The following is a 15516-nucleotide window of genomic DNA, read 5'->3' as shown; positions in this document are numbered from 1 at the left end:
ATGGTATCATTTTAATGGTCCGGCCCACTTGACATCTACCGAGGCCGTATTTGGCCCACCATGTGAAATGAGTTTGACACCCCTGGTCTAATCCCTCATTGTGTCTGAGGCCAAGGCCAAGGCCAAGGACTTGACTCCCAAGGCCAAGGACTTGACTCCCGAGGCCAAGGCCAAGGCCAAGGACTAAGGACAAAGGACCGACCTTCAGTCCTCGAGCCGGTCCTTGGCCTCAAGGACCGGCTCGAGGAACACATCACTGCTGTGTGGGTTTTCTCCAGGTTCTCCGCTTTCCTCCCACATTCCAAAAACATGTATGGTAGGCTGATTGAACACTCAAAATTGTCCCTAGGTGTGAGTGTGAGCACAGATGGTTGTTTGTCTCTGTGTGCCCTGCGATTGGCTGGCAACCGGTTCAGGGTGTCCCCCGCCTACTGCACGAAGACAGCTGGGATAGGCTCCAGGGGGCCCCATGATCCTTGTGAGGACAGAGGAGATTAGAAAATGGATGGATGGATGGATGTTGATTCGGAAAGCACAAAAAATCTCCTCACCCGACCTCTAAAACAGCCTCAGTGATCGTAAACTATGGCCATGTTTGGACTTCCCGAATGGAATGATCCGGGTGTTGCCTTGCAGCGTCACATCAGTGGCGGGTCTGAGTGCATGCATGTCAATGTATGTAACTAATTATAGTAGAACTACTGAACGTTCACCCTGGGTCGCACTAATGAAACTATGAGGGAAGTGGGAATGGTGTGGTGTCCTGTTTATCGATAAATCTGAGGTGGAAATAAAGGAATGAGTGCTGAAATGTAATGTGTGTGCATGGTGCATGCCAGAGTCACTGTGCGTGCTGAGAGGGTGAGAGCAGTGTGTAATTGCTTACATTTGCATTTTAGAGGGAACATCGGTGTCATCCAAATATACATGCATGGAAATGCATTGTTAAGATTCACCATTGCCTATTTTACTGAAGTGTTTTTGTGACATCCATGCACCTGCTGCCGAGTTGCGCTCGTCAAAATAGCATCAATTTGCAACAGGAAGTGGGGCGCTTTTTAGTTTCAAAATAAGAGTCAAAAGCAGAAGTGACGTGATTTGACGAACACTGAGGTCTACTCCAACATTTAGATGGATAATTACTTTCATCCATGCATGAAAGAAATTGGGCAGCAGTATTCACAATTACAGCGCCGAAATAGGAGCAAACAACAAAATAAAAAAAATAAAAACAGTAGAAGAAAGGAACAAAAAGCGGTACAAAAGCAGCATTGATAGGTACACAAAAAAAAAAACTAACATTTAAGGGCTGTGGCAAGTCATTAATAACAAATAACAAAAATCCAATTAATCACAGCAATAGAATTAAAACTCATAATTTAATAATTTATAGTTTTAACTTCCAAAACGTTCATGTCAAATTGACAAGTCTTACACATTGGAATGAATCTTCCGATGCAGTTACACGTGGTCTAAGCGTGTGCACGGAATTATGAGGCTGTTCGGCTATGTGCTGTGATGACAAGCAATTAGCGACTCAGCAGTGCAACTGTATTATGTTTTACACAATGTTAATTCGTGAAAGATGGCGTGTAGCAATCGCTCAGTTAGCGGCGTGAGAAATAATAACAACAAACAGAGAGAAAGGTAATGTGAAACACCTTCTGTTTCTAGCCAACAAAACAATCAAGTCATGTGACCACAATGTAATTTGGCGGCTGTGCTGTCAGTGTTTCGGGGCCACATACTGGATAAAATCTCATTTAAGGCAACCAACATTCTCGGGTCAAGCTTTGCTCACACACAATCAGGAAAAGCCTTGCATGGAAATATCAGTTGCTTGGAATTGTCGCTTGTTTGCTTTTTCCTTGACAATAACGGTGGTGGTTCAATAAAATAAGAGTGGAGCTGCAAAACGTTGCTTCCTCAAAAGAATGCCAGGGGTTACATTTCTTTTTGCATGTTGTCAGTTTATTTGTGATTGTCCAACTCCATCTATCGGTACTTCAGCTGTGTCGCTCTGTGTGCAGTTGGCTTAAGTGACATGCCACTCCGAATAATATAAATACAGTGGTACCTTTACTTACAAAATGAATTGGTTCTGGAAGAAATTTCTTAACAAGAAAATTTTGGAAGTAGAGATGCGTTTTCCATGTAAATGCCCTAATCTGTTCCAAGCCCCCCCCCCCCCCAAATTCAGACATAAATGTTTTCGAACGGATAAAAATGCATCAAAATATGTCACAAATAAAAGTTACAAATTCGATATTGCACAATAAGTGAGAGTTGTGGATAATGTAAAAAACAAAGAATAAAGAATAAAAATGATGGTCATTTAACTTTTAACTGCGTCCTGATCGTTTATTGCCTTCTTTAGTTAATGTTCTCTCTCAGAAGCGGTTTTTGCCCGGTGTTTTGTCAAGAACTGATTCAAGGAAGTTTGCTTTTGTCAGCTTTTAACAATAATCCTTCAAAAAGGTCCAAGGCAAACATCTGCCTAGTGAGCCATCGCCCGACTGGTGAACATTTTTTCTGTGTTATTCAAATTTAATTAAAACTATCGGAACGCCTCATGGCGCAAGATGCGAATGATGAGGATGCTGCATCGACACAATTCTACTTATCTACACACATTGACACGGTCAGAGGTCCCTCTTAGCCAATGGGATGCCAGGATGATGCTCGGATAATAGCCAATGGCAGAGCAGCCCTAAGCATGTTGCTTTCAGGAAACTCGGAGCTGCGACTAGCAGCCCATACTGAATTTTAACCTTTCGTGTCTTGAAATTTGTTTCGTAACAAGAGGCAAAATTTTCCTGTTGAGGAGTTTTGTAACTTGAAAATTTCGTATGAAGAGATGTTTGTAAGTCAAGGTACCACTGTACAGTAATACAATTTTTTCCCCCAAATACCTGTTTATATTTTAGAATGGTGCCCGTGTTTTCCTCAAAACTGTTAGTATGAGGTGAAATCAACTCCGACGGGAGCCATTTTAATCAGCTAAGTAGACTGTTATCTGATTCCAAGAGGAGGTCTCTCTTTTAGCCTATTAGAGTTGGTATGCACAACTTCGTGCCAATCCTCCCATGTTACCCTGCTATGGGTTTGCATTAACATATCTGATGTCACAACAAGTGGAGGGTGATCATTGTGGAGACCACACACACACACACACACACACACGCACACACACACACACACACACACACACACACACACACACACACACACACACACACACACACACACGACAGCCCCGTGATTGGGGGGAAAAAAAAGGTTACAGGCTTGATTTTGCTTTTGTTCATGTTTGGAATAATGTCAACTTAATCCATACTTCCATGTTGAGAATTTAATGATTCTCATGTATGATTTCTTTTGTATGTTCCCCCCACATACCCCTCCTATAATTATTTCTTTTTTTTTTATTCCTTCTGTGTGGCTACATCCCAGCTGGTAGTAGTGTTGAACGCTTTATCATGAAGGTTATTCAGATGCAGGGGTGTTTAGCAAGAAGCAAGCATGAGAGCAAATAATAATTACACAAGTGACCTTAACTTCTGGGCAGCAAATCAAACCATCCGTGGTGGTGATTGCCAGCAAACTGGCTCCATCTAACAGTTCTCTAATCTTGAAGGGTCATGTTGATTTTCAGAAATACAAGCATGTCCACATTCTCAGGGTCAAACTTTGTTTTTGTGGGCAGTATCGATACCACCGGTTGTAGTAAAGACACACTCTTTTGAGTCATCTTCTGCTGGTGTCATGCTCGACTGAATCATACTCTTGAATGGCACAAGAAGTGACTAAGTGGGGCATTTTTCTTCGCGTAAAACAGTGGTAGTATTTCTGGCTGGACCCACGATTCTCACGAGATCTTCAGCAACAAAAAAATCACTGCAATCCAAAGTGTCAAGATTTCTTCAACTCTGTCATAGTCCCGGGCTTATCAGAGCTGCGGATACAACAGCCTGCTGCTCTAGAGAGTGGACCATCATGTCCAAAGAGCTGTCCCAGTACGTGACAACGTCCATAATTATCTTTTTTTGGTTTTTTTTTTTTTAGACGTGCTATGCATCTCGAGGCAAACGTGATATGCGGGCCACTTTGAGACCAGTCTGACGAGCGAGATTTATTTTGAGCACTTGTGGCTCAAAATCAGTCTCTCCTATTCCCACAGCCATGTTGCGAGCATTGTCAGTCACAACAGAGACACTGTGATTTGGCCTAGGATGTTCCCATTCGCTGACAGCTCCATTTTGGACATCTGCTACATTCACCTTAGGGTGGGTCTCATAAAGTGGCCTGTCTGCAGTAGAAAACGTTGTACTTCCTATTTACCATTGACAAAGTAGGCTGGGATTATGATGTAGCTTTCAACATTTACACTACATATACAAAGACGCCTTCTTGAGTAGGTTGACGCTGCAGCCGTATTGGATGTGCCAGAGTGAAGCAAATTGTAACGATGCTTCCTCACTGGATTAACATGGAATTATTGCTTTTGATTGTTTGATGTTATTCTAGCTCAGTTTTATGACATTATTTGCTGAATTGTCGCAGGCCAGATTTTAGTTAGCTTGCCTTGGAGCGAGTCAAGAATAATGGTATATACACCTATTGTTTAAGTTTCTGTAATGAGGGGTTTGACAACAAGAAAATGTTTACAGTATCACTCTTATCTATTACAAATGAGAATTTGAAATTGTGTTTGTGATTTTTGCAAGCATCATGAAAGTTGACATCTTTGATTTGCTTTCGCGAGCCACATAAAATGATGTGGCGGGCCAGATCTTGCCCCCGGGCCTTGAGTTTGACACCTGTGTGTTCAACGGTTCAAATGCCTCTTTAGTTGCCAACACTAAGGTAATATATCCTTCCTCACTTGCCGTACAATACGACAGTCGAAACCTGTAATGTCGGAATCCAAACTTTGCCAAATGTGCCAAAACTGCAATCAATGGTCACCAAAATTTATGTTGACATCTTTACTTATGCTCACATCAACTTCTGAAAATATTAGAACAGTGGTGGCCAACCCGTGGCTCGTTAGCCGCATGTGGCTCTTTGGCTAGTGCAATGCGGCTCCCGGGCTTTCACATGACAAGCGTCGAAAACGCCTCGGCGGTGGCGCTGACATTCAAACAACTGACATTCAAGTACAGCCAAACTTTCGATGTCAGCCTATCATCAATCCAGTGACTTGATTGACATACAGGGCAACCAGTCAGATGACAACTGAATTTTGACCTTTACGTCACCGGTCACGCGCAAACAACAGCGCAAAGCACAAAGCTAGTCAGTGAATTACCTTTGGTTTTAGGGCAGGAGTCCCCAATACTTCGATCGCGATAGACTGGGAGCCAGCAGACTGGTCCCCTGTCAACCGCAAGGGGTGGGAGGAAGAAGTGGGGTTTGTGTGTCTGTGTGTTTCGGTTTCGCTCATGTTAGGGGCCGTTCCGGCTGTTGCTCACCGTGTTGTGCATGCTTGCATATGCGCGCGTGTGCATGGTTGAGCATCCACGTGTGTGTGTGTGAATATACTTGCACGTGCACGTGCGCGATCGGGTCGATCGCGGGAGGTTGGTCGCTTGCCACCCTTGCCCTATGTGGCAAGCTGACAATGCACACAATATTCATTGTTGAAAATGACTGGTCTGTGGTCTTAGTACTGTAGAAGTAAATTTCTGTCATCATCTTGGTGTGTGACATTTACAATAAATCTGGCTGATCAAAGGCCTCTCACTCGCTCTCTCTTTGTGTGTGTGTGTGTGTGTGTTTGTGTGTGTGTGTGTGTGTGTGTGTGTGTGTGTGTGTGTGTGTGTGTGTGTGTGTGTGTGTGTGTGTGTATGTGTGCCCATGTGTATGATGTGGCTCTTTAAAGTAACAGTAAAAAAAAAAAAAAATTGGCTCTTAGTCTCTGACTGGTTGGCCACCCCTGTATTAGAATCTTCAAAGAGGCGCTCACAACAAAGCTTATGTCTCTTTACGAGAGAAACACGTCCTCCATAAAATACAAAACACATGACATATCTTCCCACAATACACAATGCCCATCCATCCATTCATCCATCCATTTTCTGATCCGCTTATCCTCACAAGGGCCGCGGGGGTTGCTGGAGCCTATCTCAGCCGTCTTCGGGCAGTAGGCGGGGACACCCTGAACCTGTTGCCAGCCAATCGCAGGGCACACAGAGACAAACTACCATCCAAGCTGACACTCACACCTAGGGACAATTTTGACTGTTCAATCAGCCTGCCATGCATGTTTTTGGAATGCGGAAGGAGGAAACCAGAGTACTCGGAGAAAACCCACGCAGGCCCGGGGAGAACATGCAAACTCCACACACATTAACTTCATCAACCAGCAAATGCCTATAAAGAAAAATGTAACTTTAGAAAAAATGCACACCTCGGCCTGAAAATGCATTTGAAGCAATAAAATCTGCAATTGAGTGTCACGGCAAAAGCAAAGGCTTTATATCAGTATATTCGCATGTCTTTGGTACAAGTTGAAATCCTGAAGCCGAAAAGAACATTAATTTCATCATGCAGCAATTCCCCATGAAGAAAAATGCAACATTAGAAATAGTGCACAGCTCGGCCTAAAAATGAATGAAAACCTACGCAGGTCCAGGGAGAACATGCAAACTCCACATAGGAAGGCCGGAGCCAGGACCCACGACTTCTGCACTGTGATGTCAATGCAGTAACCACTCGAGCACCGGGCCGCCCTCATGTGCAGTTTAAAAGCAATAAATTGATCAACAAAATCAACATATAGGAGGAAAAAAAAAGTAAAGAAGGAATGTTTAAAAAAAACTAATGATACAGTATACCAGGGGTGTCAAACTCATTTTTTGTCGCGGGCCAGATTTTAGTTGCAGTTTCCCTTGGAGGGCCGTTATGACTGAAACAATATAAAGAAGTCAAGAATAATAGTTTATTCACCTATTGTTTAAGTTACTGAAATTAGGGGTTTGTTCACACGAAAATGCTTTCAGGATCACTCTTATTTATTACAAATGAGAATTTTTAAAGTTTGGTCGAGATTTTTGCAAGCATCATGAAAATTGACATCTTTGATTTGCTTTCGCGGGCCACATAAAATGATGTGGCGGGCCAGATCTGGCCCCCGGGCCTTGAGTTTGACACGATGCAGTATACTGTAATGAACTGGGTAATGTAACTTTGAGGACAGTACTTGAATATACGAGTCCCTCAATGCACCAATAATTGCATGTGTGGTGATGAGGGGGCGGGGGGGCGCCAGAGCTGTTTTTTTAAATAATATAATTTATTTTCCGGGCGGCCCGGTAGTCCAGTGGTTAGCACGTCGACTTCACAGTGCAGAGGTACCGGGTTCAATTCCAGCTCCGGCCTCCCTGTGTGGAGTTTGCATGTTCTCCCCGGGCCTGCGTGGGTTTTCTCCGGGTGCTCCGGTTTCCTCCCACATTCCAAAAACATGCATGGCAGGCTGATTGAACACTCTAAATTGTCCCTAGGTTTGAAAGTGAGCGTGGATGGTTGTTCGTCTCTGTGTGCCCTGCGATTGGCTGGCAACCGATTCAGGGTGTCCCCCGTCTACTGCTGGGAGTCAGCTGGGATAGGCTCCAGCACCCCCGCGACCCTAGTGAGGATCAAGCGGTTCGGTAAATGAATGAATGAATGAATTTATTTTCCTCAATGGAGGACTAAGGAATCATGAAGTACAATATTTGACTGATATCAGAGGATTTGGACTTGTTATTGTGGTAGTTGTCTCATCTCTCCACTCCAACACACCTGATTCAAATGATCAGTTCATCAGCAAGCTCTGTCGAGGCCTGAAATGATCATGACTAATTGATTCAGGTGTGCTGGAGGAGGGAGGGATCTAAATTAGGGCAGGATATGGCTCTCGAGGAACCGCTGTTATAAGATAAGAAAACCTTTATTTGTCTCACTATGGAGAAATTCGCAATTTACAGCAGCAAAATTTTGTGTTAAAATAATATTCCACACATTGTCCGAAACCTTTTTACTGCGTGCAATAAACTTTCTGGCAAGAACCATATTTTACTGAATGTTTGTGTCCATTGTTACCATTGGTCATTATTTCCCTTAATTGACTGGATAATTATGCTTTACTGATGTTGTTTTTCTTTCTTCTTTTTATTTTTTAAAAATCCGACCATAGTTTGACATTTTCACAGAAAGGAGCGGTTGATTGCAAAAGGATGATAAAATCTGCTCTTAAAAATTGTTTACGCTTGAGGAATTTGCCCCCCCGAATACCCCCCCCCCCCACACACACACACACTTATGAAATGATGGCTCCAGCCCTGCTCATATTAACAACATAACAATGGCACTGACTGAGACACTGAAACTACAGTGTGTCAAGAACCCCTCACGAAGGGCCCTTCACTAGTTGTTGCTGGCTTGTTGAGGGCCCAGAGACGTCCGGACCGACTGACTGTGGCTGAATATACGAACACAACTGGGAACCCAAATAAAATCTGCAATGACACATAGGGATTCCTACTCTGAGTTGTTTTGTTTATTTGTGGTGGTGTTCCTGAGTGGGTATTGTTATAAACCTCAGTTTGCCGTGCCGCGAACAGCCACATAAGAGGAGTCGATGCAATAGATAACTCTGGAGCGGTCTGTAAAATCAAACCTCATTGATGTCAAAGGCAAGAACATATAGTACCTGAAGTATATGTTCAGTGTACATTCCGTCCCAGAACAACATATTTGTTGACATCCCTTGTGAATAAATCATTTGCCATGAAACTCTCTCCACTGGACGCACCAGTTTTACTTAGTGAATTTACAGTCCAAAGACACGGTTTGGTGATCCGGTGATAGCGTGTCAACCTCACAGTGCAGCGGTCGTGTGTTCAATCCCGGCTCCGACCTTCCTGTGTGGAGTTTGCATGTTCTCCCCGTGCCTGCGTGGGTTTTCTCTGGGTACTCCGGTTTCCTCCCACATTCCAAAAACATGCATGGCAGGCTGATTGAACACTCCAAATTGTCCATAGGTGTGAGTCTGAGTGCGGATGGTTGTTCGTCTCTGTGTGCCCTGCAATCGGCTAGCAACCAGTTCAGGGTGTCCCCCACCTACGACCCGAAGACAGCTGGGATAGTCTCCAGCACCCTCCACAACCCCTATGAGAATAAGGTGGATCGGAAAATGGATGGATTGGACAGTTCAAAGACTTCAAAGCACTTTATTTAACTGTTATAAATCATATTTTGTTGAAAACACTTGGATGTACTCATTGACAGGAAGCTGTTGAGCAGTTGTATTTAAATTTATACCACATGGAGTTAAAATCTTTTTGTCGAAGCATTCAGTAGTGAAGAAAATAATTGAAGAAGGGCCTGTACCGGTTGGAGTATAGGCACTTTTCCATTTTGACAAAATACAAGTACTTAATTTTTAAAATCTTTAGGAACTTCTCCATGTCATCTGGATCACACCAGGCCACATCCACCTCCTACAATCCCCCCACTTCCCCCAGGATCTTTATTCCTTGGTGAATGCTTTGGATGGGAGAAAGCTGAATCAACACGTCGGCTTGACTCCTGTCAGTTTGTTCCGACAGGCCTCACACCAGCGGCAGAGGAGCAGGTGGAATAACTTGTGGAGATTCTCTGACTTTAAGCTCTCTGGAGGAAGTGACATGATGCCCCACAGAGAGACTGCGGGTGGGGGATCTGGGGAACAGGACTGTTTGTGTATTTTCTCTGTGAGACTCTCGTCCCTAAATGTAGTCAGCCAATTTCGACAGAGGATTGCATCTTTGATGGTGAACAAATCTCTTCAACCTGCTCTCTGATGAAATCAATTCTTGCAGATTGCCCTATTTGGAGAATTTGATTTCCATCAGGACTGTCTACTTTATTGTATCCATGTCTACTTTAAGAATAAACAAACTGATGAGTATTGAAATTATATCTGACCGCAACAAATGTGTAGTACTGATTATGTACTGATTCATGTGGTCAAGCAATGTCAGTTGACATGGATAGTTAACATGCAGTCAACGCCTTCACTGAAGCCAAGTCCTTAGAGACATAGTACTTCACAAATCCACATTGAAATAATTATGTTGAAATATACTGTCTATGCGGGTTTTCTTTAGGTCCTCCACTTTCCCCCGACATTCCCCAAAAAATGCATGGTGGGTTGATTGAAGACTTTAAATTGCCACCCATAAATCCAGTGATGAGAAGCGATACAGAGAATGGATGGATGGATGGATGGATGGATAAATATCCGCTAGCATGCTCAGCGCGTTGTCATCACCTGGGGCAGGAGTCGAGAACCTATGGCTCGCAAGCCATATGTGGCTCTTTTGATGATTGCATCTGGCTCGCAGATAAAACAAAATATTCTCGCTTGTTTCATCCATCCATCGATTTTTTTTTACTGCTCATTTCCTGTTCAAGGCTGCAGTTGGCTCCAGGAGCAATTTTTATTGGATAATACTGGCCTATGTTTGCCGTTGCTGCGGAAACAGATAAACGCCCCCTTTTGAATCAGCCCGCTCGGTCATTAGCTCAAAGCTAAAACGAAACGAATAAAATGGCGAAAAGAAAAAAAGATGACGTGTATGGTAGACTTCAGGACGAATGGACCGAAGGATTCACCTTTGTGGAGAGAACAGGTTCTGCGGTGTTTCTGATTTGCAGTGACAAAATACCATCGATGAAACGGTTGAATGTAAAGCGGCACATTGAGATGTGCTATGCTACGTTGCTCTTTACGTATCAAAATACCCTGCAAGAGACAGCGGAAAGGAAGCGTGCAAGCTACTGAGCAGGGTGCAAACTAGCCAGCAGCAACTCCGCGTATGGACCCAGCAAGATGACTATATTTCCGCTAGTTTTGCTGGATTTTTAGCAATCGTGAGGAACGGAAAACCATTCAAATTAATGGTGAATATTAAAACAAAATTATTTAAAAGAATACATTCAGAGCTTATTATACTGACATTTTGTTGAATTCACTTTTAAAATACTTTTATATCAATATCTCTATCTGTCTCTCTATCTCTCTATCTATCTATATATATAAATAATCCTCGTCTCACCCCTCGGGTGGTGTCCATCCCCCATTCAGCTCGGGTCCTCTACCAGAGGCCAGGAAGCTTGAGGGTTCTGCGCAGTATCCTTGCTGTTCCCAGCACTGCACATTTCTGGACTGAGATGTCCGATGTTGTTCCCGGGATCTGTTGCAACCACTCATCTAGTTTGGGGGTCACTGCCCCGAGTGCTCCGACCACCACAGGCACGACTGTCACCTTTACCTTCCAGGCTCTCTCCAGCTCCTCTCTGAGCCCTTGGTATTTCTCGAGTTTCTCGTGTTCCTTCTTTCTGATGTTTCCATCACTTGGGACCGCTACATCCACTATATATATATAAGAAACCTGAAAATCGGGAAGCTCGCCCATCTAAAAAGAGAGGTTTGCAATTTTCATCATTGTGTGAGAAACTTAAATGAATAAATACAATCCAGAGACTCACATTGTATGATTGATGGTCGAACGGTTAGCATGTCGGCCTCACAGTGCAGAAGTGCAGGGTTTGGCTCCGGCCTTCCTGTGTGGTGTTTGCATGTTCTCTCCGTGCCAACGTGGGTTTTCTCCGGGTACTCCGGTTTCCTCCTACATTCAAAAAACATGCACGTTAAGTCTATGGAAAACTCAATTGTCCCTATGTGTGATTGTAAGCTCGAATGGTTATTCGTCGATGCGTGCCCTGCAATTGGCTGGCAACCAGTACAGGGTGGACCCTGCCTACTGCCTGAAGTCAGCTCGGCCTTCGACCCGAATGAGGACGGGTGGATTAGTAAATGGATGAATGGAGGAATATACACAAACATCCCCAATTTTTTTTTTTTTTTTTGCTATCGAAATTGATGAATTGCTTTTGCTCATCATGGAGAATAAATTGGATGGACTAAAAAACGTTTTTATTCTTCTTCTTTTCGAGCATGTTCTTGATGATGGATGAATTGTTTTCTCATTTACCTCAATTTACTCATGATTATTATTATTATTTATTTAACTGTTGTTAATTTATGTTCGAAATAAAGATTTAGAGCATTCCTGCAGAATAAACTTGTTGGACTGCTTCTTCAAAGGAGAGTTCGCAACACCTTCACCAGAGCTGTGGCTCATTTGGAGAGTTGCTGAAACTCCTGGACCAGGCCCGATGGCATGGATTGGGTGCAAAGACGCTGGTCCTTCTCTTCTTGCTGGCGAGTAGGGTCTCATACTGGTTGTTTCCACGGGTCTTTGGGATGCCACGGTCCACTGTTCACTACACCACCAGGTCAGTGGGGAGGCGGTGGCTCTTCACCACCAAGTCATCCACTTCCCAAACACTCCAGGAGAGCTTCAGGCAGTGACCCAGGTCTTTGCAGGGCTAACGAGGCTCCTGTCTTTTCAATTGCTGCCAGGGCAACTGATGGCTACCCCGTTTCTTGGAAAATCCTGTTGTAAATAAACCCAAATGCATGCATAAAACATAAAATATATGCAAAGAAAATCTGAAGAAAAACCCTGGAATAATTACATGGTTGTCTATGAGTGCCCTGTGATTGGCTGGCAACCAGTTCAGGGTGTAACTGCCTACTCCCCAAAGACAGTTGGGATAGGTTTCAGCACTCCAGCAACTTGAGTGAGGATAAGCATGCTCGGATGATGGATGGATTGATAGATGGTTTCAACGTCGGGTCATTTCAAATGCAGATAACCAGCTAATATTTGCATATGTACAGTATTTTCTACGCTTTGCTAGTGTGTGTTCTCATCTGCACTAATAGACACAATATGCCCACAACAGGCCCATTGTAAACACAAGAATGTACCTGCTGCTAATTTGAACTGGGTAACAAAATTGCTCTGATTTTGCCTGTCTACACAGCAGGTTAGCCCATCAGTGAAAGACAAGTTAATAGAAATCCACTTGTAGACAAGTTCAGATGAATTGACCATTTCAAGGGCAACACACGGGAAAAAAAATCAAAGAATTCTTCTTTGACATGCAATGCAAAAAGATTCATCTGTTCAGTCATTTTAGAAGTGGGTGACACATGACAAGGCACATGACCCCACTGGTGGAGAAACAGCTTACTGATGCAACTGAAGAAAACAAAGGCCCTCTAAATACAAATAAACCTCTCTAACATCTGCAGACAGAGTGAGGAGAGGCACAGGGAAGCTAACAGCTTCTGCCACAGCCAGTGTGACCAAGCAGGGAACATATGACCAGAAGGTAAATATTGCAAACCACATGAGGTGGAGATGCAGCGTGTGGTTTGACCCATCAGGCAGACGGATTCTCTGGTCTCCACAGTAGAGGTCTGGCCTTGAAATCCACAGCTGTGTTTTCCCTCTGTTTGTTCCTGAACATGCACAGAACAACTTCTATCACCACCAACTCCAAAGATGACTGTTCGTTATTGCTGTTTGTCATCGATTGCCACTTATACAGGGTCAGGCAAAATGATCTGACACATTTGTAGGTTAAATAAAAAGCAAATGAAGCAAAGACACAAAAAAAAGTTTTTTTATTTTCGAAAGGCACATATAATGCCATTTTTTTCATATAATGCCATTTTGCTTTGTTTCTTTATAATGTCATTGTTTTTTGTTTCTTTTTCAGTTGCTGCCATGAATTGGACTGGTGAGCATCACGCCTTCATTGTGGAAACGTTTATCAAAACAAACGAATCGGTAACCGCAACAGAATGAGCGTTCCGTTTGCACTTCAATCTTGGTAGACATGATCCCGTACCAGCTCGAAACACGATCTTGTTATGGGTTACCACCTTCAGAGCTACTGGATCTGCATTGAAACGAAAATCAACCGGTCAACCTCGGACCGCCAGAACTCCACTTAATTTTTTAAAACATAATGAAACAGATGGGGATACCATACCATTTTCTACCACTTATGTGGGGTCGGGTCGTGGAGGCAGCAGCTTTAGCAAGGAAGCCCAGACTTAACTCTCCTCACCTACATCTTCCAACTGTTCCAGGAGGATCCCAAGGCATTCCCAGGCTAGCCAGGAGACAGAGTCTCTCCAGTGTTTCCTGGGTCATCCCTGAGGCCTCCTACCGGTGGGACATGCCCGGAACACCTCACCAGGGAGGCGTCCTGGTAAATTAAGAGCTTTGCCTTTCGGCTCAGCTCTTTCTTCACTACAACAGATTGATACAGAGTCCTTATCACAGCAGATCCGCCTGTCGATCTGACTCTCCATCCTACCTTCACTCGTGAACGAGCTCCCAAGATACTCAAACTCCTCCAGTTGGGGCAGGGTCTCATCCCCGACCTCAAGGGGGCACTCCACCATTTTCCGACTGAGGATCATGGTCTCATATTTGGAAGTGCTGATGTTTATCCCAACTGCAAACTGCTCCAGTGGGAGGTGGAGATCATGGCTTGAAGAAGCCATCTGCACCACATCGTCTGCAAAAAGCAGAGATGCAATACTGAGGCAACCAAAGCGGATCCCCTCAATCCCTCGGCTGGTCATAGAAATTCTGTCCATAAAAGTTATGAACAGAATCTGTGACAAAGGGCAGCCTTGGCAGAGTCCAACCTTCACTGACTTACTGCCGACAATGCGGACCAAACTCTGACATCGGTGGTACAGGGACAAACCCGCCTGTATCAGGGTGCTCGGTACGACATACTACCGATGCAATCACCCCACATAAATCCCTGAAGGACATGGTCAAACACCTTCTCTAAGTCCACAACGCAGACTCCTGCTGCTTCACCAGTCTTTCTTGGCTGGCCAGAGCTTTCCTCATTATATCTGAGTGTGGAACAGGAATGTCGATTTATAGCTCTACGTAACATCATGGATCGACTGCCTGCCCTTAAGCGACTCCTGCAAGAGATTGCCAAAGAACTTCATGGTGAAAGATCTGTTGAGCCTCGAGGTCTGCTAGCACAGATAGATTTTGAATTCACAGTGCATCTTTTTGTGCTTCGTAAATTGTTTGGAGAAACAAAACTTCTCTCTGATATTACTGCCAATATTTCCCGTTAAGCAGTTTCATTATTGGTGTTCTGATGCCATCTAGTGGCGATTGTTGGCTGGAACCATTTATCGCAAATAAGGTCCACCGGACTCTAGTTGCCGTGCACATGTATTGGAGCACTTTGAAAGACACGTTTTGTAAGCTCTGTGTAGCCATTTGTAAGAAGACGAGAGTGCCGAGAGCCTACCGTATGAGGCAAGTCGACGACGGGCAGGATTTCGGCCGAAGTTTAGCCCCTTATGGGTGTGAGCCCACGAGGTTTGTGTGTTTTATGTTAAATCAATTGTCTTTGTAGTTGTCTTTATTTGGTACGTAATGTCACTTGTTTGTATGTTTCATGTTCGTGGGACCAGTTCTCACGGGTTGCCAGGAATAAACCCTGTATTTTTGTCGTGGACTTCGTGTCGTCATTCATGCCGCATCCTGAGGGCGCTACACATTAATTTAAAGACATCGCGCATGT

The 15516-nt window shown here is 44.0% G+C and overlaps 1 long non-coding RNA gene across 1 annotated transcript in view; it reads left to right on the top strand.

The window, feature by feature from the left end:
- Nucleotides 1-6285: 6285 nt before the first annotated feature.
- The window catches only part of LOC109531059 (uncharacterized), a 12162-nt gene continuing 2931 nt past the window's right edge, over nucleotides 6286-15516 (top strand). Inside the window, exons 1-2 of the long non-coding RNA XR_002171111.1 lie at nucleotides 6286-6297; nucleotides 12328-12331. This is a non-coding gene — a long non-coding RNA (uncharacterized LOC109531059). The remainder of the gene's footprint in view (nucleotides 6298-12327; nucleotides 12332-15516) is intronic.

This window comes from Hippocampus comes, unplaced genomic scaffold, assembly GCF_001891065.2.
Source record: "Hippocampus comes isolate QL1 unplaced genomic scaffold, H_comes_QL1_v1.1 scaffold349, whole genome shotgun sequence".
Taxonomy (NCBI): domain Eukaryota; kingdom Metazoa; phylum Chordata; class Actinopteri; order Syngnathiformes; family Syngnathidae; genus Hippocampus; species Hippocampus comes.
Note: the sequence above shows the minus strand (reverse complement) of the source record. Positions and strands in the feature narration are given on the sequence as shown.